This window comes from Pipistrellus hanaki (assembly GCF_964339955.1).
Source record: "Pipistrellus hanaki genome assembly, chromosome: 8".
NCBI lineage: Eukaryota > Metazoa > Chordata > Mammalia > Chiroptera > Vespertilionidae > Pipistrellus > Pipistrellus hanaki.
The window spans coordinates 62,653,406-62,681,106 of record NC_140510.1 but is presented as its reverse complement, the minus strand read 5'-3'; positions in this window follow the sequence as shown (position 1 = coordinate 62,681,106).

Here is a 27,701-nt window from a genome sequence, read left to right as displayed (position 1 = left end):
CACACACACACACACACACACGTATATATATATATATATATATATATATATATATATACACATATATATGAAACTGGATCTCAATTTTACATTATATACAAAAATAAACTAAAAAAAATAATGAAAGACTTGAACATAGGTCATAAAACTCCAAGAAAAAAATATAGGAATAAACTCCTTGACATTGATCTTGGCAATAATCTCTTGAATAAGATACCAAAATCATGGGCAACAAAAGCAAAAAAATAAATAAATAAACAAATGAGACTACATCAAATTGAAAAGTTTTTGCAAAGCAAAGGAATTATCAACAAAATGAAAAGGCAGCCTATGGCTTGGGAAAAAATATTTGTGAACCACATATTCAATAAGAGATTACTATCCAAAATATATAAGGAAACCATGCAACGCAGGAACAAAACAAACAAAATAACCCAAAGTAACCCAATTTAAAAATGGACAGAACTGAATAAACATTTTTATATGAATTCGTCAAGTTGTACACTTTATGTTTCAATTTTATTTGTCAATTATCTATACACTAGAGGCACAATGCATGAAGTTCATGCAAGAGAAGACCTTTTTTTCCCCCAGCTGCCAGCCCTGGCTTCCCTCTGGCACTGGAGACCCAAGCTTCCCTGATAGCCCCAGCTTTGTTTTGTCTAATTAGCATATTATGCTTTTATTACCTATATATATAAAAGCCTAAGAGACCATGGAAACTGAAACTATAGAACAGACAACTGAACAGGCTGTGTGGGGCAACCAGGCCAGTGGGGGGTCAGTTGGGAATGATCAAGCCAGTGGAGGGGGGGGGGGGCGGGGAACAGTTAGGGGTGACCAGGCAGGGAGGCAGGTAAGTAGTTAGGAACCAGTGGTCCAGGATTGTGAGAGGGATGTCTGACTGCCGGTTTAGGCCCGGTCCCCAGGATCAGGCCTAAACCAACAGTTAGACATCCCCCAAGGGGTCCCGGATTGGAGAGGGTGCAGACTGGGCTGAGGTGACCACCCCCATGCATGAATTTTGTGCACTGGGCCTCTAGTTATAGATATAAAAGCCTAAGCAACTGTTACAACTGAATAACCAGAATGACTGGTCGACCAGTCACAATGATGCACACTGACCACCAGGGGGCAAACTATAAATGCAGGAGCTGCCCCTGGTGGTCAGTGCACTCTCACAGCCAGTCCCTGGACAGACTTCAATCACTGGCCAGGCCAAGAGACCCCACCCATACACTAATTCATACACCAGGCCTCTAGTGGGTCTCAATAAAGTTGGAAAAAAAGAAAACAACACAAACTCCTTGGCAGAATGGCAAATTGTCCCATCCTTAGTTCTCACTGCCTCTCCATCCCTTTCATTACATGCCAGTACCTGGTAATTACAATTTATATATATATATATATATATATATATATATATATATATATATATATATATATATATATATATATATTCCTAAGCTACCGTTCAACAGTTTGAATGTATGCCTGGTAGCTATAACATGCACTGACCACCAAGGAGCAGACCCTCAATGCAGGAGCTGCCGAGCTGTGGTGACTTGGCAGCTGCGGTTCTCAGGTTATGTAACGGAAACCAGAAAGGAGGAAGCCCAATTCCGGGGTGCTTTACCCGAGAACTGCCCTCTTGCAATCTGGGACCCCTTGGGAGATGTTAGATACCCAGTTTCAGCCCAATCCCTGCAGGCCAGGCCAAATGACCCCACCTTTGAAGGAATCCATGCACCAGGCTTTTAGTTATAAATACAAATGGATTCTTTTCCCTCCTCTGAACCTGGTAGATCCACAAAGGGATCACATAATACCAGTTAAAATACACCAGAATTTTCAGCATTAGACAATCTTAGAACTATAAGAATGAACAGAGAAAAATAACCAAATGCATAAAAAGAGACTTCAATAGAAATGAGGCAATCCAAGAAATTAACTAAGTATTTCTCAACTTCAGCATACTTACTGTAATAAAAGAAGGATTTGGGAGAAAATTTAAAGAGAATATTATATTTGTGAATTTATATTAGTCAAGCACCAAGCAGCAACTCTCTGAGATCTGGAAAGCATGACTATCTCCAGATTTAAAATTGCAATGTAGACAGTGGAACCTTCAATAGAATCACCTGAAACCCCAGTCCATTAAAGCAGGAGATGTGCTTCACAGATTATTCAATAACCAAGAATTAAGAAAACAGATATGAAAATGATGACAGAAAAGATAGGAGATATGGAAAAGGTATCTAGGGATCATGATGTGCATGTAATATCACTACATAGTAGAAAAGATGAGAGGTCATAATCAAAATAACATAACAAAACTTTTCCTAAACTAAAGATAGGTTTGAGGTTGTGGGTCATAAGGGACCCTGATTGACAGACGAAAAGAAAAGAAAAGAAAAGAAAAGAAAAGAAAAGAAAAGAAAAGAAAAGAAAAGAAAAGAAAAGAAAAGAAAAGAAAAGAAAAGAAAAGAAAAGAAAAGAAAAGAAAAGAAAAGAAAGCAAGCTATATATTCTTATGATATGTTTTTCTTTCAAAAATAAAGAAAACATTCTGCACAAAAACAGATGGAATAATAAAGAGATTTTCTACAAAGGACAAAAGTATTCATTTTATATTAAAATTCTTTTCATAACACAAAGTGAGAAAAGGCAATAAAACACTGTCCACAGAGTTCTGAAGAAAAATGGCTGGGGAACATGAAATTTATAGTGAGATGAGAGAAGAAAAACAGAAAGATATTAAACATGGGAAGTCTCAGAAGGTAGTTTAACCAAATGTATTTGGGGGGGGTGGATTATAATCTTAAATAAAAGAAAACACAAATATAAAACCTTTGGCATTGTGTTAATAATTTGTTAGGGCTGCCATAAACTTTCTAATTTAAACAACAGGATTTATTTTCACACAATTCTGGAGTCTAGGAGTATAAAACTGAAATGTTGGCAGAGTTGTTTTCCTCTGAGACCTTTCTCTCTTTAGCTTATAGATGGCTGTCTTAGTTCTGTATCCTTTCATGGTCTTCCATGTGTGTGTGTGTGTGTGTGTGTGTGTGTGTGTGTGTGTGTGTGTGTGTGTCCTACTCTTCTCTTCTCATTCTCCAGGGGTGGGAAATGTCCAACCTAAGGGCCATTTGGTCTGGCCCTTCCAAGGCATTAGGGGTGAGTTAATTAAATGTTTGAACAAATATATCAGGCTAACTTTTAAGTTGATAATTTTGTTATAGCCTGCAAATGACATTGTAAGTATCCAAATGGCCCATGGTATGGGGAAAAAAATGTCCCCAACCCGGTTTAAAATGCACTAGTCATACTGGATTAAAGCCCACTCTAATGACATCATTTTAACTTAGTGACCTCAGTGAAAACCTTATCTCCAAATACAGTCACATTCTGAATTACTGGGAAAGGGGAGTTAGGATTTCAACATGAGAATTTGAGACACAATTCAATCCATAATGGCATAAATAACACAGAGGAAATAAATTTAAAGATTGCCATTTCACAAGGAACAATTTTTTAAAGATCTAAATTTTAATATTTGACTCAAAAATTAGAAAACTCCAGGTTAATAATAATGTAAGCATGTATCAGAATATTAAATATATATATATATATATATATATATATATATATATATATATATTTTAAAATGGAAAACAGAGGACTTTATTGATGCTTTCTGTTTTTAGACTTCCAACTCACAATAAATATATTTTTTATTGATTTCAGAGAGGAAGGGAGAGGTGGGGAGTAGGAGAGGGAGAGGGAGAGGGAGAGAGAGAGGAAGAGAAAGAGAGAGAGAGAGAGAGAGAGAGAGAGAGAGAGAGAGAGAGAGAGAGAGAGAGAGAGAGGGAGAGAGAGAGATCATTGATAAGAGAGAATCATTGATTGGCTGTCTTCTGCATGTTCCCCCCAGGGGATTGAGCCTGCAATTTGGACATGTGCCCTTGACCAGAATGTAACCCAGGACCCTTTAAACCAACACTCTGAGCAAAACCAGCTAGGACACACAGATAATTCTTAAACAACAGAAACCATCCCAAATACAGAATTCATAGGAAAGCTGCAAACTCCATTCAATGAAATGAGCATAAACCTGCTCCCAAACCCTGACAGAAATGCACCAGGGGACCAGACTGTACTCCCCTAACCCTCCCCATCACAGACAAAATGATTTGGGAGTCACAAGCCCCAGGCCTGGCCACTCGGAGTACGGGATATTCATGACCATAGTTATTGGTTAGAAAAGGCTAGATGATCCATTCAAGGCCAATCAAGCTTTCTAGAGGAAAATTTTGTTGAAATTATAGGGCGGGGGGGAAAGGCACTCTGTCTTGATATCCAAGAGGCTAAGGCAGATTAAAGCCTAGAATTAGCTCTCCAGAGCAAGGACATAATTTGTAGAGTCCAGTGCAAAATGAAAAGTATGAGGAATTTCAAGATAATGACTATTATGGGTTGACTTGTGTCCCCCAAATTTATATCTTAGAGTCATAACCTCTAGAGTCTCAGAATGGAATTTTACATGGAAATAGAATCATTGCAGATATAATTAGTTAAAATGAGGTCATTCAAGTAGACCCTGTTTCAGTATGACTGGTGTTGTTATGGAGACACAGAACACCATGTGAACAGAAAGACATCATGATGATGAGTCTACAAATTTTCTGTAGCTGTACAATTCCACCACATGCACAATAACATGCCTGAAACTGGACTACTTACATCTGCCTCACCTCTGGAGTATCCCATCAGTTAAGGATAATATGGAATATTCCCAAGGACCCCAACATGATCTCCTTGCATCTGATCAAGAATGGAGAGACATCATGGTATCAAGGAATAGTCTCATACTTTGAATAGTCAGGAACTATAGAATCTGGAACAATATTTCCTTCACATAGACCATAAAAATACTTTATAGGTTTAATTTAGTGTTCTGGAGCTCAGCAAACTATTTCCCTTAGGATAAGCTGTTTTCCAATCATGGCTACTCAGGCAATTACATACAAACCACCAGGAGCTGGAATGGAGCCACAACAGAACAAGTGGAGCCACAAGAGCACATTTAAAAATAACAATATGAATAAGGCTAATAATGACCATCTCTCTGGTGACATGAAAGGTCACTGTGATCACCAGCACCCAATGCCAACTATCTTGCCTGGCATGATGCTTCCTTGGCCCTCAGGCATTCGTAATTTCAGAGCCACGCTGCAGGCAGGCAGCAACCCCAGCTTTCACTTGCTTACCCTTCAGTGATTGCCAATGGCTTAGGTTGCAAATTTGTTTATATTTAGAATGACAGGTGTGTGCCTCCATTCTAAATCAAGTCCATGCCCTGCTGTTATCATCTTGATACATTTTATATAGCTGGAATGAATTAATGTGGAAAAGGGCATGGACCGATCTGGACTTGCTCACAAGGTTGCACCTAGCATGCGAGAGTGCATGTCATGACTTTGGTTCCCTCTCCCCTCTTTGCATAAACCTGCAAGTTTTTGAACAAGTTGGTGGGTTCCTCTGAGAAAAGGTGTTAGAAGGTCTGGATTCCGAAGCAGTCCTCCTTAGAAAACCAAGTTACTTCATACCTGTGTGACTTGGGAAAGGTGTAGAATCACTGATCTACAGTGGGCCCCCCTGTAATGCATCAACTCATTATGAAACAAACACCACCATGTAGGTGAATGCACTTCATAAATGCTAACATGCTTCATAAATGCTAACTTGCTCCACAAATTCAAAATACCACAATGTGTGTAAAAGATCTTTATGAAGCCATAGGTATGTTCTACAAATGCAAACTAGTAGAGTGAAGGGAAGTGTGTTGTGAGCAAGGTTATAAACATCAGATACATAATAGAATCCCAGACCGGTATTTTTGCAGCCACCTCTTTCAATTGCCACTTATATTAGGAATTCTGATGAAAACATGATGTGTGAGAACATAGAGATGCTTGTTATACAGTAAAGCCATTCTGCTAATGGTTTTAGCTCTGATACTTGCCCACTTTCATCTTCATTCAGTTCAGCATGCTATGGAAAAGTGAGACTACATATCATTTTGTGGAATCTCTAAATGAAGTAGGTACTAAGTAGAAGTCTTTTCAATAGGAAAGGAAAAGGGCCCAGCCACAACGGCTCCATGGTTGAGCTTCAATCTATGAACCAGGAGATTAGGGTTCGATTTCCAGTCAGGGCACATGCCCAGGTTGCAGGCTCAATCCATTTATTATCTCTCATCTTTGTTATGTCTATCTCTCACTCCCTCTCTCTTCCTCTTTGAAATCAATAAAAATATATTTACTTTTAAAAAAAAGAAAAAGGAATTGTGTTTCAATTCACTTCTGACTACACTATAATAGGGAAGATTATGGGCTCTTAAAACCTATGTTATTGATACAAAATCTTACTAAATAAGTAAAGAAAATCACATAGATATATGCTTTCCCAAACACTAGAGACAGCATAAGTACTTAGAATGCTCTTGAACTTTCTTTTGTTATTTCACTCTGAATCATGTTTAAGATCACCTTAGTTACTCTGAAATATGGGTAAGAAGAGAGAAAAGTGTCACTCCAAATATGGTGACCTAAAAGACACAAGAATCCAACTATTACAATAACCCACAGGAAGAGCCATGGGAAGGCCTCTAGTCCTCCTCCTCTCAAGACAGGAATTTCTCCTGCCATGTGCCTGTCATGGGTGCTGTCCAACTTCTTAGGCAGTCAAGCTCAATGGTTGGAGCTATCCGGGGCACATGGTCCCAGACCCTTGTGCACTGTCCAGCTTCCTGATTCGCTGTTTGAGTAAAGTTCAAGCTTTACTAGCTATTAGATTCTGTAGAAATCCAATCTCTCTCCCTCTCCCTCTCCCTCTCCCTCTCCTTCTCTCTTTCATTTTCTCTGTGTGTTTCTCTCATTTCAAGGCAAGGAAGTCACTAATGCTTTATACCCTGGTGGAAGAAAAAAAAAAAGCAAGGAAGCTTGTTTGTTATAGCCCCACAAATAAAAACATCCAATCAGGGCCATGATTTGCATAAAATAAAATTGTTAGCACCCAGCTGGCATGGGTCAGTGGTTAGAAATCAACCTATGAATCAGGAATTCACCGTTTGAACCCGATGCACATGCCCGGGGATTGTGGGCTCAATCCCCAGTAGAAGGCATGCAGGAGGCAGCCGATTAATTATTATTTCTCATCATTGATGTTTCTATCTCTCTCTCTGTGTCTGAAATCAATAAAAATATTTTTTTAAAAAATAATAATAATTTTTTAGTTTTGAAGGTTTTGTTTTAAGTTTTTTGCCTTTTTTTCTTCAAAGTGGAGATATACAAATTTTAGGTTATTTTTTTTAAAATATATTTTATTGATATTTTACAGAGAGGAGGAAGGGAGAGAGATAGAGAGCTAGAAACATCGATGAGAGAGAAACATCGACCAGCTGCCTCTTGCACACCCCCTACCGGGGATGTGCCCGCAACCAATGTACATGCCCTTGACCGGAATCGAACCTGGGACTCTTCAGTCCGCAGACCGACGCTCTACCACTGAGCCAAACCGGTTTCAACTTAGGTTATTTTTTTTAAAATAATTAAACATGCATTTTAAACATATTATAAGCTAAAGAGGACACTAATGAGATTGATAGGAATTGGAGCAAGATGGTAGGGGAAAATAAGATAAGCAGATTAGAAGTCAATAAATGGAGAAAGCAGATCAGATAATGGAGAGAGAGAGAAAAAATAGAAAGAGACAGAATGACACTTCAAGAGAGAAGGAGGAAGAAAGTGAAAGAGAATATGTGAGGAAGTAAGGAAGGGTAGAAGGAAGGAAGGAAGGAAAGAAGGAAGGAAGGAAGGAAGGAAGGAAGGAAGGAAGGAAGGAAGGAAGGAAGGAAGGAAGGAAGGAAGGGAGGGAGGAAGGAAGGGAGGAAGGAAAGAAGGAAGGAAAAGATTTCATGTGAGTGCACTAAGCAGAGGTAAATTATTCACTTGTGTCCTGGCTATCTAGGCCCTGTGACTATATCAGCCATAATAATAATTGTTAATAACAACATTGAGTGAATGTTTACTATGTCCCAGATACTATTCTAAGTTAGACGTGATCCTCATCATAATCCCATGAGTTCATTTCTATTATTATAACCATAGTCATCACCCTCAGACAGGAGAGATCTGCATTCCACACTCATTGTTGATGACGGCAGGGCCAGGACACTGACTCAGGTCAGCTCCACACCATTGGGCCACCTGCTTCTGGTCTCCTGAGGCTGCCTCTCCTATACTCCATGTTGACCATTAACCAGTTTCACCATCTGCTGAGATTTCTACTAGCCTTACAGAAATTAAAAGCAATACTTTCTGCATCTAGAAACAGTGTAGCCAGTACTATTAACAAATTGCAAGAGCCCACTTTGCACCTAAAATTTATTTTCTTCCATGATGTTTCAAAATATACTTTATAAGTTTATGGATGTTTGGCAATTTTTTCTAGCTGTGTTTCAAGCTCTGTTGACAGTTCCAAAATTTTCAATTGCCTTATTTTTTGCTGAGAGTGACTAGAGCTGCATTATTCCTTGTTAACCAGGGGCTTTAATTAAAAGTAGCATTTATTTCTGCTTATGATCAAATTCTTATTTTATAATCTAGTTAAGACTAAGTAAGAAATAATAAGAGAAGAAAGTTCTATAAAAACTAGGACTACATATTAGATGTGTATAATATTGATACAATATTGTGCACATCAATAAATGTTTAATGAATAAATGAAATTGGTTAGTCATTGCTTGATAACAACTTTTAAATTGCTTTCAGCATACCTCTAGCAGCCCCCTCTGAAATACTCACCCATGGAAGAATGGCTTCTGAGTGATAACATTCAAACTTTTTTAAAATGTTATTCATTTTCTAGGAGTCTGCTGGAATAAAGCTCAGGATTCACTCAGGAAAACTGAAATTATTTTAGATACTATAAACAGAGGCATGTTAATACAAAAAAAATAATTGTTTAAAGAGATGTTGAGCTAATATGAGATGAAGAGGCAAAAGAGAAACAGAGTTGATACCCATAGAGCAGAAGCATGCCATGGTCCCTGAGCTGGATTCCATAGCCTCCATCAGCTACTGAGATGTTGGAGGTGCTTTCAGGCTCCAGGGAGCAAGTACAGCAGGTGAGTGAGGGGCTGAGTGGCCCTTTAGGTCTAATCTGTATGGACAGTGTCTAAACAAGGATGTTGCTATAGCAGAAGTGTACACAGCTCTCGTCAATCGACCTGAAACCTCTTGATTTGTCTGCGTAAGCAGTCTACACAAACCAACTCTTTTACCCAAAAGTAAAAGCAACAGAGGAACTTGGATACAGCTATATCCAATAATTATCTAAATATTAAAAAATTAAAACAGAAAGCACTGTCTATTGTTCAAAGGAATTTTTAAACATCTCTTTGTTCTATTATTTCTTCTATGTTTGATTTTTAGAAATTATTTTTAATATTTTTTTTTACTGATTTCCAAAGAGAAGGGAGAGGAGAGAGAAACAAAAACATCAATTATGAGAATCATCAATCAGTTGCCTCCTGCATGCCTCCTACTGGGCATGGTGCCCACAACTCAGGCATGTTCCCTATCAGGGAATCAAACCGTGACCTCCTGGTTCATGGGTGGACACTCAACCACTGAGCAACACTGGCCAAATTATGTTTGATTTTTTTTTAACACTGTCTTTAACATTATTATTTTGCTTTAACTCTAACAGTCACTTTCAAATGTAGTGATTTGCAATGTTTCCATTGGATTATAAAGGTAATGATATCCACTTGTCCCCTAAATGGATTGTAAAATTAATTTACTGAATGAGGGGTGTTAAGTTGTTAGAAAAGAGTTAAAGAACAACGCCAACTGTAAAGTGCCACCCTAACTTTAAGAATCTCATATTAAGTCACTTATGGATGACAGGGATGATGGTCACAAGTTTTATTATAGCTCTTACAAGATAGCAGTTATTTCAAGGAGATTGCCTTATTCTGATCCCTGCAGTCCATTTTAAGGTTGATGGCATTTAATTTTATGTATACATTCAGAAAGAAATCAGATGTCTTGATGATAGCATACATTTCTTTTATTACATTGAAAAAGTAGGTACTACTTCTACTTAACATTATTTGTTTGGCCCGAGTTTTATGTTAGTTATAACAGTGACATTTTGAAAATTAACGAATGTGATCTGAAAGTTCAGCTGCATTACATTCATTTTAATCAAATGCCAAATGTCATCAACAGCCAAGCTAATTCCACTGAGGCTCAAGACGATGGTGTTACATTGGGAATGGAACAGCCAAGCGAATCCTGTCCATCAGCACCGTGGGGAATCTGCTGGGCTCATGGATTTAAAACCCTCAAAATAACTCATCACCTTAGCTTCTCCTAAGTGCTCTGAGCCTCCTGACATACAGATTCCTTCTGAGATTCCTCCTCCATCAATCCACTCTGCTCTTTGACATTCTTAACCTATGTGTTCAAATAGGTTCAAGTCCATGGGCTGGCAAGGGTTCCATTAGCTCACAGAAGCCATTTTAGAACAATAATCACCCTTGAAAGCTTAGTTCAGGAACCACACTTACAGGTGAGATAAGCATTGGCTAGCAATCAGAGAGTGGGCAACATTAGTAAGATTGGATGTACAATAAACCAACCTCAACAACATACAAAGGCCACAACTTTCAGTCCTCAAATGTCCTTTGGAAGCTGCATAAATCATTGTTAAAAACATAAAATCTAAAGACAGGTAACCTTAGTTTACAGCCTGGCTTTATCATTCAGTAAGTGCAAGACTTGGGGACAAATCACTTTACCTTATAAAATTAAAATGATAATAGTGCCTACTTCATAGGGTTATTGCAGGGATTACATGAGCACACATTTTTGAAGAGTTTAGGATGGTGCCTGGCATATACTAAGCACTACTGACACATTTGGTAAAGAAATAAATTTATTTCTTGAGCCAGGAACGTCACTCCCAGCTCTGTACACACAGCACATGCGAGCTCCAATGCTGAAGCCATAAATCCTTCTGAGAGAGAGAAAAATCACAGATTCCCAGAATCTGATTTTCAGAATCACTCATGTTGCTTCCAAACTTGGACTAATGAATGCTTCCAGAACAGCCAAAAGGGAATTCACACAAATAAACGTTTACAGAAGAGGATGCTGCTGTAACGGAAGATGAAGAGCTTTCGTTGTGATAATCCAAGAACTCAACCTCTGCCTCATGCTGATGGCTCTTCTATATTCACTTGCTGTTATGCACAAAGCAATGCTAAATTGATAAGAAATTTTAAAAAGAGCCTATTGAAAAAATAAGACAACATATAGATAAATGAACCCATTCTATAATGTTTAAGCAACTTTAGAAATCATCATTTCTTCTGATTGCTTCAGAAAATTCACAAAGTACTACTGAATGGACTTAATTTTCCATTCATATTTTTTAAATGAACAGAGAACCAAAATATGCAGCTGACTTAAAAAAAAAAAAAAAAAAAAAAAAAAAAAACCTCACACACAAAGAAAACCACACCAGTTATGCATGCAAGTTCCGTTTAAATTCATATTGATATGATTTGACTCTGCCAGACCAGGAAAGAAAAAATGTGGTTAAGGTGAGTCTAGGGGAATGGGCAGCTGTGAGGCCCCTTATTGTAGAGGATGGCCCACCTGGTCAAGGTGCATAAAGGGAAGAAATGAATGTGAGAAGAGGCTTAGGGGGAGGGGGTAGTGAGGGGAATGATGGACACTTTCAACTCCTATTGCCCCCCCCCGACACACACACATACAATATAGCTCCTTCTGAGTTTTTAAAAACAATCATATTTCTCTATAGAAGTTTCTTCATGCCAACATGTGTTTGTGCAATAATCCGGACACTTTACTCAGTTCAACAAAGTGTCTTACAGGAGGAGGGGAAGAAGGGAGGGAGATTTTCGGTTATTTATTTTACGAAGAAATTTGTATGCAGAAAAAAATCAAACTCACTACCCAGTTCTCTCATACCACTGTATCTAAGTGTCATGGGTTGTATCATTAGCTCTCACCCCACAGCCATCCCCTAGGCATATGAATTCACATATGTTTTTAAAAAGTCAAATTATCTAAACATATACCATTTTAGTCTAGTTTTGTACTTTGTTTTATTATAAGCATTGTTCTGTATCCATAAATATTCTTCATAGATTTTGATTATTTGACTTTACTATAATTTTTAATGAAGTGCATAATTTATCTATTCAATTGTATACTGATGGATGCTGTTTCTATTGTTTTCCTAGAATAAATAATACATACATTGGTGGATCTTTGTGCACTTCTATAATTATTTTCTCATGAAAATTTTCTAGAAGTGAAAATCTTGGATCATAGTGTATGAGCATTTGGAAGCACTTTATATATATTTTGTCTTTTCTCTAGCTCTTCTATATTTGAATAGCAACATTTTCTCTACAATATAAAAAATATCTCAAGTTAACTATCAACCTGTTTTCTGTTGAATTCATAAATTTTATTTTTGTCTGCATTATACCATTTCCTATTGCTTTCCCTTGGGTTCTTTTTTTATTATTTTATTTAAGTCGTTTATTTCTATTCTTTCTATAGAAACAGTGATAAGCACTTTAGATGTATTGTCTCATTTAGCCCTCGCAAATGCTATAGATTAGCTTCATTTTACAAGTGAGGAAATGGATGCAAATAAGTTTAATAATTTCCAAAGTTCACAGAGCTCGTAGATGGTGCAACCTGGACTTGACCTCTCCAGGGTGTGCAGGATTGAAGGACAGTGGCTTCCTTACCTGAGAGCACACATCTGTGTACACATCCCAGAACATGGCGAGGCCCTGCTTCTGTTCACGTGGAGGGCAACTTGCTTGTTCTACAGAGGACAACATTTTCTTCTTTATTTGCTTTAAAGTGTCCAAGTGATAGCAAGATGATAAAATGTATCAAGATGTTTCCTGTTGCATCTTGCATTCTTAGGAACGATTCATATGCATGTTACAGGAATGTCTGGAAAGACTGCATTTATTTGTGTCACCACCACCCCACCCCCATCCATAATGCCTTTGCTGTATTTTTTCACCTGGCTAACTCTGGTTGCCTTTCCCTAGATCATTCTCCTCCAGAGAGCCTCATTCTATGAAGTCACTTCTGAACTTTCTGCTTGTTCTCCTAGCATGCTATTCCTGGAAGCTCTACCAGAAGACCTTTTGCAACAGTAAGTTTATAAACTATAAATAAGTGACTGTTTGGTTGCCTTTTGTTTAGAATTGCAGTGTTTCTTCATGAGAGATTTAGCAACTTGCCAATGGAAATGCAGACTTTTTTCTTTTAAGCAAAAAAGCAGCTGTTGTCATTTAGGCTTAAAATCAAAGTCCTCTAGCAATTCAGACGAGGGAGTGACCATAACAAAGACCATGAACAGGGCACAGCAGTGACAGACACCTACTTCCATGGATGTAACAAGAACAGCAACCCCCCATTCGTGGGAATGGATTTGCAAAGCCATCTGTCTGCTGAGACAATATATTGAGGCCCATAAAGGCCGATGTTCTACATTATCCTCAAATAGCTCCACTCCACTCAGTCACCAATCACTCTAACAGTCACTCGGCAGCCGTCAGAGGTGGGCAGCGAGAAATGACATCCGTGCCAACAGCTCGGCTCCAGGATAAACAAGGAAGCCCTGAGAAGCCCTCTCTTAGCTTTTTTCTTTCCTAGTTCAGCCATGGCTCAGATCCTTGGCTTAGTTTGGCAAATCTCATTTCTCAAAACAGAGTCCAGGAACTGCAGCACAAATAATGGATGGCGCTGCTTCCTCACAAAAGCCCTCGGTGTGCTCCAGGCTGCTTCAGGCCAGGGCTGCCGGCACACAGGGCAGGCCCACGTGCCTTTATGTACTGACTTCTTTACCGCAGCGGTAAAATAAGCCCGCCCCAACCTCTGCACCCCAAGGAAACAAATGAAAGGGTCTCGCCAACTTGGCAAGCCAATCTCACAACACTGCTGTGTGTGCTGACAGATATCACCTCTCTCTGCACAATTCCCACTTTTCAGAGCAACAGTGAGAAACATTGGCAACTTGTGAGATGCTGAGAGCAACTGTCAAAGCAGACACAGAAGGACTAGGAAGGCCATTCAAGGGGCCATGTCAGAGGACACCAGAGATGTGACAGTCCATCAGAGCTGGGGGGAGGGATGGAAAATAGTCACACCAGACACACAGTGTGCCTTCTGGTCAAAAGGAGCAAGACAGTGTTCTGTGCACACTGCAGCAAAGCTCACATTCACAGATGCCAGTCAGAGGCATTATGCCCTCACTATTTACAGGTGGGATTGTCTCCCCCTCCCTCCAACTTAGTCAGAATTCTTTTGGTTGCAAGTAACAGAAACTACGTTTTGAACTTGCTTAAGCCAAAAAAAAAAAATGGAGGAGGAGGAGGAAGGGATAAGGGGAAAGAGTGAGGGGAGGAAGGCTCATTCAACTGAAAAGTCCAGAATTTGGGTCAGATTTGAGACACAAATGATATCATTATGGTTTAGTCTTGCTCTTCTCCTTCCTTGATTCTGATTTATTTTGTGGGCTCCACTCAGCCAGGCTCTTTCCTTTATAAGAAAACTAGACTTTCAAGAGTTATAGCCTATATTCTTAGCAACCTTCAGAGGAAAATAAAAACAATATTTTTCTCCAATATACCCAAGGGAAAACATAGACTTGCAACTCCTTGGTTTGAATTGGCCTGTCTAGGGCCTCCTATGCATACCTGGAGCTCCATTCACACCAAATGGATGTCGAGAGTGTCTCTAAGGGAAAGAGACACTCAGCTATTTATTCCCTAGTGTGCTGAAATTAACTATCGGAAGTAGGGCAAAGCTCTCAGTCATGTTTCTATTCCTATAATCATATACTCATTAATTCAATGATGATTTATTTATTGAGCACCTACTCTATGCCAAGCATTGGGAAAGACACTATGCTGGGCAAAAATAAACACATCTCCTAACTCAAGAGGCTTGACAGAGGGAATCCAAAGTTTTTTTGTTGTTTTTTTTTTAAATCATATACCGAGTGTTAGTTTCTTAACTCTGTCATCATAAAATAACATAAACTAGATGGTTTAAACAACAGAAACTCATTCTTTTAGTTCTGGATACCAGAAGTCTGAAATTACAATGCTGGCGGGGTCAAGCTCCCTCTGAAAGTTCTAATAGAGGATCCTCCTTGCTTCTTGGAATTTTTGGCATTCCTTGGCTTGTAGGCACTTCCCTTGATCCCTGCCTTCATCTTTACATAGTCTTCTCCTCTATGTGTCTCTGTGTCCTCTTCTCTTCTTATAAGGACTGCAGATATTATATTGAGAGCCCACCCCAAATCCAGGATGACTTCACACCAAGAATTCACTTAGCTAATTACATCTGCAAAGGCCCTATTTCCAAAACAGGTTGCATTCTGAGGTTTCCAGGGGACTTGAATGTGTGGGATAGACTCTTTAACCCACCACATAACTTGATATATAATTAGAAATTAAATGATACTAGTGACAGGAAAGAATGACATCGTATGGGTGGATAAGAAAGGAGTCCAAGCTAGACTGTGGATATAGTAGTTTTCTCAACTTATATAAAAAAACTACCACACACTGAGCAGATTAAAACAATATCCATGTAATATCTCAAACGTCTATACGTCAGAACTCTGGATATAGTGTGGCTGGATTCCCAGCATTTCAGAAGCTGAAATTCAGGTGTCAGCCAGACTGAGTTCTAGACTGGAAATCACTTCTAAGTGGGGGAAATCACTTCTAAACTCCATTTGGATGGCTGGAAGAAATCAGTTCCTTGAGATTGTAGGACTGAGGCCGCTACAATCTTTGTTGGCTGACTGCTGGGTATTGGGCTCAATTCTTAGAGACTAACCACATTCCTTATCACAGCATCCCCTCCTCCTTCAAAGTCAGCAAAACAAAATCTTTGTGTTGATTCTTTCATGATTCAAATCTCTTTCTTCCAGAAAAACCCAGTCTCTTTTTAAGTTTTACCAGATTGGGTTAAGCTCACCAAAGTTAGGTTCTGAAGGTCCACATTTGGCTCCTTCATTACATTTGCAAAATCCCTTCACAGCAGTACCTACATTAGTGTTTCAGTGGGGGGAAAAAAAAAATATATATATATATATATATTATATGTGTGTGTGTGTGTGTGTGTGTGTGTGTGTGTGGAGATAGGTATATATCTATATCTATCTATCTATCTATGGAGATATCTATATCTATCTATCTATAGATATAGATGATATAGATATAGATGATATAGATAGATATAGATATAGATATAGATATAGATATAGATATAGATATAGATATAGATATAGATATAGATATAGATATAGATATATACACACACACATACATATACTGAGCAAAAGTCTTAGGGTTTATCTTAGAATTCTACTACCACAGTGGGTCAAGGAAAGCCTGCCTAAGAATGTCATAATGGAGCTTGGATCTAACAGATGGCCGCCAGATGAGGAGGGAGAAAAAGAATGGTAGGCAGAATAAGAGTGAAAAGGAAAGCTTTTCTCAAGAAATGGAAAAGAAACCCACATGGCAAGAGGACAGAAAATGAGGTGAGACTGGAGAGAGATACAGTGGATAGCCTGGGCCACATCATCCAGGGCCAATCAGCCATAAGAAGTATTGAGTCCGCCCTTCTTTCGGGAGCAGCTTACCACCACAGGCTAAGGGGTGATCTCTCTCAGCCATCTGTAGAATCTGAGACTCTAGAAAAGGCCAAAACTACAGAAGTAACAGCCAAAATATTTACTAAGTGATTAGACAGGGACACTGGCCTTAGTGCTGGGCCAAGCTCCCTCTGTAGGTTCTGGCTGCATTGCTGTTAACCCACTAGTTGGTGGTTTGTAGGGAAATCCAAGAGGTTCTAAGGAGAAACAGTGAAGGATGCTAGGTAGGGTGATCATATCAATCATCACCCAAACTGGAACAGTTTAGACTGAGTTAGAGAATACTATATTAATCACACTGGGGTAACAGATATAAATCAGGAATGTCCCAGAAAAGTGGAAATTATAGTCACTTCAGTCTATAGTCATAACCAAATCCTACAGTATAATAAATGGTGCTAATTCTGAACTCAAGGGGGTGAATATTTACCAACTATAAAGAAAAAACACACTTTAAAGTGTGTTAACACAGCAAAGTGCCTGTTGATCTCATATCAGCACTGTGCACTCAAAGTTAATAGATTTGAATTCAATCACTAATCTGACACTAATTGTCCCTCTGGAAAATTGTTCTGATACCTCCATTTCCCCTACTTTGAAAGTAAGTTTATTGCTGTTTCTCCTTAGCTCACTCCATGTGAATTCCATTTAAATGGATTTATGTATAAGCATGTTTTTTTCTTTTTCAATGTGTAAATTGCAAAATATTTCCTGTGGCTTTCCATTGTGGTAGCACTGGGGAGAATTTGATAAGACAAATAAAAATTCCTGAATGAACAATAGTGAGAATTGTGCTGAGCGATACTGTATAAGGCCTGAGGCAGTTTAATCCTGGAGCATAAAGCCCTGGACCATGTCTTCAGTTCCTGTGTACAAAAGCTGTTCTCTGTAGGAAGTCGACCGGCTGTCGCTCAGCTCTGCTCTAGGCAGAGAAGAGATAATCTCCACTGATTCCGTGGGGGAGCATTTCTCACCCTTCCACATCTATCAGCATTTTACCATTCCTTAGAGCCCACCTCAAATCCCACATTCTTGGGAATTCTTGACTCATGATGGCAGCTGGTGACTCTTAACCCCTCAAGTTACAGAATTCATCTTTTGTACACATCACATGATAAGTATTTTATCACATAATGCCCTGTTCATTAGTGCCTGTTTTTCACAATGTCACAGTTTTGTATGACTTCTCACAACCAAATCCTAGAGTATAGCAAATTGTGCTAATCGGCTTGAGCCCCTCACTTTGGGGGGCCCTCATTGCTGCTGAGACCAGGTGGCTAAAGTTTCACATGACAGGGATGAAGGGTAAAAATTGCCAGCTGGTTGGAAAACAGATCTGAGTCCTGTGCCCCTTCAGTCATTCAATCATAGTGACCCTTCCACATGCACCATTAGTTTAGGTTGGCTTTCCTTCTTTTTGCCTTCAAACCTACCCTTGAAGTTCATCATCAACTATGCCTCTGTAGTGGGAAAGCACTCTAGGCAGAGAACAAGTAAACCAATGAGTGTGGCTTTCTCTAATAAAACTTTATTGACAAAAACAGGTGGCAGGCTGGATTTGGCCCATGGGCTATAGTTGGCTGGTTGAATGCCCAATTTAACATGGTACCTTTCAGTATGTAAGCATGTGGAGTGCAAACAGCCTGATTCATAAAATGCTTTAATCTTATATTTTCAACCTCTTCCCTTCCACCCCCCAAACACACACACACACACACACACACACACACACACACACACACATTAGGTCCCTAGTTTTCAATGACAGATAAGTATAAATTTCACAGGGTGACTCATAAGTCCAACCTCATAGGAAAAAAAATGTATACTTTTCTACTCATAATTCATATTTTCCTATTTCTTCAAACCTTAATGCCTCTAATGAAGGAAAGAGTAACACAAATAATTTTTATCCCTGGAGCCATTTAAAAATGCAAACATATGTAGAGAAAATTGCCAGTTTTTAGTATTCATTGCCACACATTAGTGAGGGATGTAACCTCGCTGCTGCTGCTGACCTGCTTCCCCATATGCTGGCTCAGTGATTGCATCAGAATTTGTGTGAATAAAAGCCTTGTTCTGTTGTCTTTTTAATGGTATTTTCCTATGATGCTGGATTTATGGGACAATCTGAAATTTTTTTCTATCAAGGTGACTAGCATGGTTTTTAGATTTCAGTAAGTTGTTGTTACTAGATTATAATAGAAAAATAAATGCTGGATCTCTGCTGGACCACATCAGAGTCAAAAAACTTTTCATGTTCTTCCTGCCTTAGTGGGAGTTTGGGAATCAGTGTAAGTGAACTGCTGATTTTTTCATCAAAGCCTCCAAGGTTTTAGTCTCTTCCTCTATCAGCTGAGTAACCCAAGTCTTAACCTTGGAGAGAATTGTTGATAAGGAAGTACAGAATTCCAGCTTTACTATAAACCTACTGACTTTTTCTTTTTCACAGGATATTGTCCTGTTTACTCTCTACTGCCCTTGTTGGTCTATATCTGGTGACCTTTTATTCTTTCCCTGAATATAGTATCCTTTTCAACTCCATGTTTTTAGATCTTTTTTCACCACATTACTCAATTCTTATCAGTTGCCTTATTCTGCATCCAAAAGGAGTGCCCCTCCATTTTAAGAAATCCCAGCAATCCCAGGGCTGTGCTTCCACCTTTTTGTCATAATTATGCATATGTTAAAATTTTCTATAATGATTAACAGTCAAGGCTGGCACAGGATTTGTGGGAAGGAGCATGAGGTTCTGAGCTACATGTTGATGTAACAGCTAAAGAATTACACAGAAAACCCATTAGTCACTAATTACTCACTAAACTGGCCCTTGGTGTGGGGGCTGCTTGGTCCCAGGGTCAAAGTTGAGACATCTAAGTCACCCCTACCTTTGACAATCCATGCATAAGTTTTCTGCCAGGGAGCAGGCCAAGGACAGAACCTAAAATCAACACAGCAGCACTTTCAAACATGAAGCACAAAGGCCAAAGCACTTTGAACTCCCTGTGAAAAGAAGTGTTATGAGGTCAAAGGTCAAATAGCTTTTCTTTTGAACCATAGAAATTATGTTTTCCTGAATGGCACAGAAGAAGTTGTAATATGAAAAGAATTCCATAAATAAAGGTTATTAAAATGCCAGAAAATAGTCAAATGATAGTCATACAAAACAGAGACCTTGTTTGAATTTTAAAATAAGCCTCCCTCACCTTAATAGGAAAAACATGTTTGTTAAGCCCATGGGCCCAATTCTGCTTTCAGTAAAAATCCAGACTCCCTGCTTAAGTCAATAAAGTATGTGTGTGGGGGTGTGCAGTGGGTGTTGTCAGGGTGATGGGGGAAGACAGGGGTGAATAAAGCAGCCAGATAATGTTTCAGAACCTGGAATGAAAATCAGCCTGTGTTTAGCAAATACCCATCATACCAGTAAGACCACATTCGAATTGTTCAAGGCCAGCACCCATTTTGATTGGCCAATACTCATGCATTATAATACACACACACACACACACACACACACACACACACACACACACACAACTGGAACACTAGGATGACAAGAACGACCAGGTGCTATGATATGCACAAACCACCAGGGGGGGCAGGCACTCAAATGCAGGAGCTGCCCCCTGGTGGTCAGTGTGTCCCCACAGACACCCTACCACGGCCAACCAACTTCCTGCAGTCCCTTCCTGCATCCATCAGGCCCCAGCCAGCGGCTAGAAGGCCCCAATCAGCCCTGATCGACAACCAGGCCTAAAGACCCAATCTGTGCATGATTTTTGTGAACTGGGCCTCTAGTTTTTAAATATCATGTTTGAATAAGAGTATCGTAAAATTTCTCAGTACCATAAAGCCTAATTAATCTATCAATTTAAGTTTTCTATAGAATCTCAAACAAGGCTCGGAATTTAAAAAGGGTTCATAAATCATTTTATAGGGACTATTTCCTTTATTCTTCTTCTGAATTGTTTATCCATTATCTTTCTTTCACATTGTCATTTGTTATAGATCATGAAAATAACACTGAGTATTGGATGGTTAAATGTCAATAACATAAAAAAATTTAAATGGCCCTGACCAGTTTGACTGAGTGGATAGAGCTTCAGCCTATGGACTGAAGGGTCCCAGGTTTGATTCCAGTCAAGGGCATGTACTTTGGTTGCAGGCACATCCCCAATAGGGGTGTGCAGGAGGCAGCTGATCGATGTTTCTCTCTCATCCATGCTTCTAACTTTCTATTCCTCTCCCTTCCTCTCTGTAAAAAATCAATAAAATATATATTTTTAAAATTTAAATATATGAGATCAAAGAAAGAAGACAGTTTGGAGTAGTCATTTGATATTCAATTTAGTTATAATTAGTAGTAGTAGTATTATATAAGTTCATGCAAATAAAATTTACATTTTAAGAAGTAAACTATTCTCAGGACAAGAAATACGTTGCATATATTAGAATTGCTAAGATCCTAACTCCACGTAGCTCAGTCAAAAAAGGGGTGTTTGTGATTTAACAGTCAGATATTAAAATGACAGAGGGTCCTCTACACAAAGCATAACCAGGACTCAGGTCTGGAACACAGTCCCTTTTCCCTCTAAATCTTAGCTCTGCACCTCTTTGAAGTGTGAGTCCCTGCTCTTGTGCTTCTCTGCTTGCTGGAAACATGACCATTGACAGCTTTAAAGTCACATCCTTATAGTCTTTAACCAAAAAGAAAAGATGGCTTTCTCTTTTCAGCTTCCATTTTTAATATCTGGGAAAAGGATGAGGATTGGCCTGAATATTCTATCACTTCAAGTGTTATGTTTGAAGAGTACTAAGAAGACAGATTTCTGTCTTAACATGTAACATTTAATCATCATATCCATTTAGCCTTTAAAAGGTCTGGATCAGTAACTTATCATTAAACAATGCAACCTATTACATTCAATAAGGATGAATGGGAATAGAAGACCTGCGTGAAGAATCAGAACACCAGAACTTCAAGTGTATGGCTTCTGGAGCCAGACTTCCTGGGCTTGAACTTGGCTTTGCATCTCACTGGACAGGTGACTCTGAGACAGGTGCTTACCCTCTCCAATCCTGAGAGTCTTCAGATGGCAGACAATGATGTTACTTACCCAGAAAGGGTTGTAAGTATTAAACTTCAAATCAATACTTGAAACTTAGTAAGACAGTCATCAAAATGTCTACTAAGTTCACTTTCCTCTTTTATTACTCAACACAGTTTTAAATCGTTAATCTAAATGAGCCCAAGGTAATAAGAATATTCCCTCCAGAATAAAGTTTTGTAACTTTTTAGCAGGCATATAATGCCCATTGTATTCTGATTTCACATCATGTTCCACAGCCACCTCACATGACCACCTCAAACTACTGACCCTTCTATGAATCAAACCCATGTTGACTCCAAGCACCTGGACTTTTGCACTTAAGGTTCCTCTGCCAGCATTGTCCTCCCACACCCACTTTCCAAAGAACATCGTGATCTATCTTTAAGGTCCTAGTTCCTGTGACTTCATTTGGCTTCCCCAAGGAAGTGCGGATCTCTTTCCTGATTTATCTGCCTCAATGATAACAATCATCATCTTGTATTATAATTGTTAAGACATTTATTTCATTCTGCTAGAAAATAAAAGGAGGTAGTTTCTCATTCAATTTTTATTTTATTCCTAGAGCTAGCAATGACCAAAATAGAGTTAACACATGCTGTTGAATAAAAGAGGGGACTCATTTTCTGTCAAACTTTGCAGCATTGAAGCATGAAAAATGCTTTCTTGATAAGACAAATATCACAGGATTGTTGAACCCAAATTTATATGAACACTAAAGTATTGTTGGACTAATAGATTCCCTCATTCAGTTACCTTCTCAAAGTCATTTCTAACAGTTCACTTCTAAGGGCTTAGTATATAATCCCACTAGTCCTAAAGGTAATATACTCTTTCATCTGAGAGGAATTTCTCCTTGTTTTAACAAGTGTGGTCAGCCCTCTGGAAATATTTGCAAATCCCAATCAGAAAGGGAGCTTGTTATAGCACACAGACAAAGTGCCACATGCATGATATCACATGCAGTACAAAGGAAATATTATAGGGCTAGCCTAGCTCAAACATCTCTGCACTAATATTTCCAACAGATGTCAGAAACCTTTTCTCTTTTCATATTATGATTTAGATGAATGTGCTTTTTTATTCCTTAGAAAAAATATGTTTTAAACTTTCAAAATGCACTGTTTATGTATATATTTCCCCCCAGGAAGATCAAGATATATGTATATTCTGTCTTCACACAAAAATTACAATACTAAACAATAAAATGATCTGATATGTTGACCCCACTATAGCTCCTTGCGTTGTTTGTTTTTTGTCTGTCCACACTCATAACCTAGGATTAAATGTGAGATCTTTCAAGTAATTGCTCTGAGAATACTTTTAAATTTTCATTTACTCTAGGCAATTTGAGAAGGTAGATTCTTTTTAAGGTAAGCTTAAAATCTTAAAACACTTGCCTAATCAATCTGAAACAGAGAGAAATAAACAGCCCATTGAAATTCTAGAGCGTTTTAAAAGAATTATTCTCTTCAAGACATCTAACACAATTATACCTACAAATATTTCTAAGCTCATTGAATGTGTAGTATGTAAAAATATAAAGGGAAAAGTGTTAAAATAAAATATATCCAATAGGCCACATGTGGTTTTTTTGTGATACTTAATGATTAGATATTTTTCCCAGACTTATTAAGGCTTTATTTCTAAAATAATATAATACCACTTTCATGATTTATGAACTAAAACTTGAGCTCTTTTCTTACATGTATGCAAAAATATTTTTGCCAAGATGCTTTCAGATTCATTGTTTCATTCATTCAACTACTTGATTTTGTATAAAAGTTATGCCTAATATCCCTCAACAGATTTGCAGTTATACCTAAAATATGCAGTCCACCATATGCAATCATGGTTCTCAAAAAATTTACAGTTAAAGAGCAAATATGGTATATGTCTAAGAATAATGATAAGACAAAGGACTTTGTATTGTAAAAATCAAAGCAGAGTCACAGACAATGCACATTACAGGTGCTCAGAGGAAGCTGACAGACTGTAGCAAGGGAGACTCCATGGTGGCCCTTGTACTAAACACTGAACAATGGGGTAGAATGAGATGGCAACTGAGCATTCTAAACAAGAAAAAATAGTACAAATGAAGTACAAAGCTGGAGAAGCCTGAGTCATATCCAGGAATCTGCAAATACTTTGAGATAAGAAGTCTCAAGATGACAATCCATGCATTAGATCCAGCCCACAGATATAGTCTACTTATTATCCTTTGTACTATCCTTTTTAAATTCATTATGACACTGCAAAATTGGTAGATTGATATAAAAATCCAAATACCCAAAGTCCAGCAACAGTTAGCAAACATCTTCCTATAAATACAACTGGCTGGAGCTTAGTAGAAGTATTTAGACACCTTCCAATTTGTCAGAACCCCCACCTCTCTGTCATCTCACCATAGCCAGGGTACTATGGCCTTTTATTACCCACATGGCCTTATAGGTATAGTTTTAATAGGTGACCCATATATAAACCAATTCATCAGACGAGATGTTCAGGTTAACAATAATTAATGGATAATATCTTGTATCTAACTTATGGAGAACATTTTCTACCATACTAAAAAGTTTGGATTTAATGAACAGAAATAAAAAGAAGAGTTTATGAGTAAATGATCAAGATGGTATTTAAAGAAATTCCATCTGGGGGCCAGGGGTGCTATTTTAGAATGTAGAAAGAGGAAGCCAGGAACAACAACCACCACCAAAGTCATCATTTATTGAAATCTAATTGATCTATTGATATTCAGAAACTGTTAAAACTTAATATACATACAGTAACCACCTCCAATTGCTCACCAATAGTTCATAAGTCTGTTAATAAAAAAAATTCTAGTTATCCCCATTTTCTGAGAATCTTAGTGCACTTTATTGCACACACCAAGCATACAATAAATGTGCTAAGCTAGGTGAAACAATCAAGACCATAGAATGGAAAACTTGAAGGATTCTTTGAAGGAACAGGAGCAAAAAGACATTTCCAGATGTATAATACTTTATCCCATGTACAGTTATACATGGGATAACTGTACACAGAGGCTGGCACACAGTGGAATTTGCAGATTCCTGGATATGACTCGGGCTTCTCCAGCTTTGTACTTCATGTACAAAAAAGCATATATTTAAATATGTTTTAGATACCAGAATATATTTTAAAATAATTAATAATTATCTCACTATTTTTAACAACATAAAAAGGAAAATACCTAATAATTTGTGTAATTTGTAAGGTGGAATCACACCTTATCTATGTGAGCTAGGGGTTTGTACAGATGTGTGTGCATCTGCACAATAGGTAAAATGTGTGTTATGATTCACGTGGAAAAAGGTACACCTATAACCAAATTGGGTCAGGTACACTAGTTTAAAAGACATTTTCAACCCTTCCCTATAAGAAATACACTGAGCATTTATTAACAGTTATCTACTTTTCAAAAGAAATCTCAGGATCAAGGAAAGAAAAAAAAATACATATCAGTAAATAAATAAATAGTCAAAGTAAAAAAAAGGTTATAAGGTAGTTAAAATGAATCCTCTGATACTTATAACTACCCCCTTTATTCCAAGTTCATGTTGCATAGGGTTGTGTTTACAAAATGGCTGATTCCATATATTCAGCCCTAAATCCAAATACTATATAGATCCTAAAAGAGTAAAGCTTTCTCAATGTGTGTATATTACATAGTAAAGTAAGAACATGCATTTGATGATTGTAACAGAACTCATGTTTCTTATGTATATGCTCATTTTGAAAGATAAGCAAGGCAAATGCCAGATTTATCTTACCAAAATAGAATCTGGCTCTGAAATCAAACATGGCAGTGATTAACCCAAAGAGCACATCAAATCACTTTGCCTGGTCATAAATCAGTCTTTCTCCCTGGCTTTCAAAAATGACAACTAATAAAACTGGATATGCCCCCATCTATAAAGCTTACTTGTTTATCTTGCTACTATTAGCTTTCTCGCCTTCAGCAACAATATCTGGGACTCTCAGGGTCTTAATTGGACATAGTTTTGAATAGACTGAAAAAGCCATGGTTTCAATTTATATTTCCCAATTTTCTTTACATCTCTTATTTATTTATCATGCAGGATATAAGAAACATTTCTTCTCATGTCATTTTAACAATGATGATTATCTGCTTTTTACAACACATGGTCTGCTGCTCCTTTCCCCCTCAATTTTCCTATTGTCAGGTTCATTGTACTCCCTGAGACTCTGTGCTATTTTATAAAATACATTCCACAAAACTCCACTGCCATGGAATATGCCACTGGACTGCTGCCTAGTAACTATTGAAATTGCTGAGCATTAAGCATACTCATAAGAGAGAATCTGAGAAGTCCTACAATAGAAAAGCAGGATTCACTTGGCTAAATATTCATATTTCTATCTTTATATCTGTTAGTTCTCTTTTTTAAAATGACTCCCTAGACTCAACGTTTTTCTTCTCCTTCTCGTGTGCTCTCATCATCTCATCAAGCCTAATAGGGTGATGGTGAGCCCACAGCAGCTGCTTGTTCCATGGTCAGTGGCAGGATCATCTAGAATCTCAGCTCCTGCATGTGTTCTCCTGACACTTCCACCCAAATGAATCACACCTAAAGGGAATTTAGATAATCCTAAATTCCTGTAAAGATGCTTGGCACCACAAAAGTTTGCCTCTCATCTTTCTCTAATTGAGAGGTTGGAGAGCTGAATTTGGCATCTCAGATTAGATATTTCTTGACACATCAGACAATTTATTTTCCAGACTTTGCAATGCATAGTCCAGCACTGGCACAACATCTATGTAAGGTGAAGATAATAAATGGTTAAAAGGAAAGACAATTGCCCTAGCTGGTTTGGCTCAGTGGATAGAGTGTTGGCCTTCAACCTAAAGGGTCCCAGGTTTGATTCCAGTCAAGGGCACATTCCTGAGTTGTGGGTTCGATCCCCAGTAGAGGGCGTGCAGGAGGCAGCGAATCATTTATTTTCTCTCATCATTGATATTTCTATCTCTCCCTTTCCCTTTCTTTCTGAAATCAATAATTTCTTCTTTTTTTTTAAAATATTTTATTGATTTTGTACAGAGAGGAAGGAAGAGAGATAGTTAGAAACACCGATGCGAGAGTCATCGATCAGCTGCCTCTTGCACACCCCCTACTGGGGATATGCTGGCAACCAAGGTACATGCCCTTGACCAGAATCAAACCCTGGACCTTTCAGTCCCCAAGCTGACGCTCTATCCATTGAGCCAAACCGGCCTTGGCAATAATTTCTTTTAAAAGGAAAGACAATTGAAAATCAATTGGGTAGGAAAATTAAATACTTTTAGAATGATTTCCTTGCTCCGAGGCAAGTCAGCTTCATTTCCTTTATTTGTCAGTCTCCTGGGCAAGGTCAAATCATTCAGTTAAGAGGACAGTTCAAAACTAGGAAGCCTCAGGGGTTTGATGCTGAGGAGGGCTTTCCATAAGGACGCTCAGAATGGAAACACTTCTATGCCTCAATTTCCTTAAAGGTGGCAAAATGAACAGAACCACGTTAAGCAGGTAATAAGAATAAACCCAGAGCCAGTGGCAGGAAACACCAGGAATCATTTGGGTTGAGGGGTGGGGAGGTACATTGTTATCTACAAAATACTAGAGATTTCAGAGACCTTTTTTTGGAAGATGGCATCAGAATTGCCCTCAGAGCCTAATAAAGTTATTTTTTTCCCTCCTTAGCCAGCCCCAGCATCTTCATTGCCCATAGGTGTGGTGCCTCTATCCAACAATTTTTTTCTAAGCAGAT